Below are 3,121 nucleotides of genomic sequence, written 5' to 3' on the forward strand. Positions count from 1 at the left end.
TAGGTTGTTAATTTGTTGTCATATGGGTGTTCATGGTATTCTACTTCTTTTTCTTTCTGTGCTATCAACTGTAATTTCCCCACGTTTTCCCTGACTTTATTCTTTCTTTTTTTAGTGAGTCTAGCTAAAATTTTGTTCATTTTATTTCTCTTTTCAGAGAACCAGCTCTTAGTTTCATTGATCTTTTTTGTTGTTTTTCTTAGTCTCTATTTTATTTACTTCTGCTCACATCTTTATTATTTCCTTCTCTCTATTGACTTTGGGCCTTGTTTGCTCTTCATTATCTGGTCCATTAGGTGTAAGGGTAGAGTGCTTATTTGAATTATTACTTGTGTCTTGAGATAGGCCTGCATTGCTACAAACTCCCCTTTTAGTACCACTTTTGCTGAATTCCTTAGATTTTGATAAATCATGATTTCATTTTAGTTTGTCTTCAGATATGTTTTTATTTCTCTTTTGAGTTCTATGTTAAACCCAATAGCTGTTAAATAACATGCTGTTAGTTTCCACATATTTGTGATTTTTCCATCTTTCTTCTAGATTATAATCATTGTGGCAAAAATAAAAATGCCTAACATGGTTTTGATTTTCTTAAATGTATTGAGACTTGTTTTGTTTTCCAAATTATGGTCTATCTTGGAGAATTTTTCATATGCACTTGAGAAGAATGTGTAATCTGCTGCTTTTGGTTGGAATGTTCTCTGTGATTCTATTAAGCCCATCTGATATAAAATTTTATTTTAAAGTCACTGTTTCCTTGCTAACTTTCTGCCTGATCTATCCATTGATATAAGTAGGGTATTACAATACTCCACTATATTGTGTTGCTGTCAATTTCTCCCTTTAAATCTGTTAACAACAGCTTATATATTTTGGTGCTCCTATGTTAGATGCATACATGTGAATAAGCATTATGTCTTCTTGATGAGTTGTCCCCTCTATCATTATATAATATCCCATCTTTGTCTCTTGTTATGTTTTTTGGTTTGAAGTTTATTTTTGTTGGATATAAGCATGGCTACATTTGCTTTACTGGGCTCTCATTTACTTGGAGTATCATCTTTCATCCCTTCACTTTTGAGCTTACATTTGTCTTTAGAAATAAGTCTTCTGGAGGCTGCATTTAGTTGGGTCGTGTTTTCTAACTCATCAGCCACTTTCTGTCTTTTAATTCATGGATTCGATTTCCAGGATGATTTTTGATAAATGAGAACTCAGTACTGCCATTTGATTTTTTATTTTCTACTTGTTCTATATCTCCATTATTTCTTTTTTTGTTTGTATTTCTGTCTGCCATTTTAGTTTCATGGTTTTCTATTTTGTTTTTCTGTTTCCTCTCCTTTTTCACTGTTAAATAAGACACAATAGAAAAACAAATGGCTGCTCTTTTGTACATTGCATTTTCTTCAGAAAATCTAGAGCAAAGGATCGTTTATATTTCCAGTTCAACACCACAGATTGAAAACAGAACTAGTGAGAAAACAGCTAACCTTACACTTGAAGTCAACTTCCCCTTGACCGCAAAATTCAAGGTTTCTCAGATGTCAATAGTGTTGAAAGCAGTGGATAAAACTTTACAGATTACTTGTGCTTGTTCCAAGATATTGCACTAGTAAACCCGCAGGCTGTATTCTTCATTGTTAGCATCTGTAGTCTTCAAAGCCAATAAGCTTTTCCTGAACCCAGAGCATCATCATAACATACCATTCGGATGATTAAATATAGAGCTGCTGCTGCTGCTGCTGCTGCTAAGTCACTTCAGTTGTGTCCAACTCTGTGCGACCCCCTAGACGGCAGCCCACCAGGCTCCCCCGTCCCTGGGATTCTCCAGGCAAGAACACTGGAGTGGGTTGCCATTTCCTTCCCCAATGCATAAAAGTGAAAAATGAAAGTGAAATCGCTCAGTCGTGTCTGACTCTTAGTGACCCCCCATGGACTGCAGCCTACCAGGCTCTTCCGTCCATGGGATTCTCCAGGCAAGAACACTGGAGTGGGTTGCCATTGCCTTGAGCATACCCATGTAAAACATCATACTGATCTGATGTGGATACTGGTAACCTGCTTAGTAAATTCTTCCTCCAAAGGGATGAAAGGCAATTTTTTATCTTTCTGAGTGACATCTATATAATTTATCAGTTCTAGTGGCCCTTCAAGACTTTTCCCTTCAGAAAGTTTCAGTTTCTCAATTGCATCAATGTATTTTTTTTAATAAATCCTGCACAGGTATCTCCAGTACTCCAGTACTCTTGCCTGGAAAATCCCATGGACAGAGGAGCCTGGTGGCTGCAGTCCATGGGGTCGCGAAGAGTCAGACACGACTGAGCGACTGCACTTTCACTTTTCACTTTCATGCATTGGAGAAGGAAAAGGCAACCCACTCCAGTGTTCTCGTCTGGAGAATCCCAGGGATGGGGGAGCCTGGTGGGCTGCCGTCTATGGGGTCGCACAGAGTTGGACACGACTGAAGCGACTTAGCAGCAGCAGCAGCAGCACAGGTATCAGAATTATTGTTGCTTTGTCCTGAGGTCTTGGTGGAACTGGTGTCAAGGTTTGCCACCTTGCTGGACCGTGAAAGCCCCCTAAGGCTGGAATCTACAGACTTGCCCTTAGTACTGATTTCTCTGGGAATTGCTACTGTTGTATTGCTTCTTGTCTTTCTGAAATATCTTACAACAAACACAGCTGATCAAGAGGCTCTCACTGCAGAAACCAACAATATTTTATCATCTTCGAAGATGTCACAGACAGTGGTCTGCACAGATAGTTTCCTTTCATTCCAACATGGTAATTACTCCTCAGAAAAACAAGGTACCTTACCACTGTCTGCACTCAGGGTCATAGACCCACCACCTGGGCAGCCTGAGCCACTGTTGCAACTCCTGTTCTACTCAGTTTCCTCTTTTAATAGGCTTTGTGTCTTGCTGCTTTAGACTTGTAGTTAACATGAGGTTTCTATAAAATGTCTCAAATAGTCCTTTTTCTGTCCATAACATGTTATCTTCACTTGCTTATGTGAGTTCTGTCCTTTTACTCTTACCTTTTTATGTTTTTTTGTTGCAAATTGTCTCATTTTATGTTGTAAGTTTGTTACCAAATTGAAGTAGCTATAGTTCTGGGTCTG

At 38.6% G+C, this 3,121-nt stretch overlaps 1 pseudogene; it reads right to left on the reverse strand.

Moving 5' to 3' along the window:
- Positions 1 to 809: 809 nt before the first annotated feature.
- On the reverse strand, positions 810 to 2,839 carry LOC129536102 (integrin beta-1-binding protein 1-like; annotated as a pseudogene).
- Between the last annotated feature and the right edge of the window lie 282 nt (positions 2,840 to 3,121).

This window comes from Moschus berezovskii, chromosome 6, assembly GCF_049115385.1.
Source record: "Moschus berezovskii isolate FMDL1 chromosome 6, NW_MosBer_1.0, whole genome shotgun sequence".
Taxonomy (NCBI): domain Eukaryota; kingdom Metazoa; phylum Chordata; class Mammalia; order Artiodactyla; family Moschidae; genus Moschus; species Moschus berezovskii.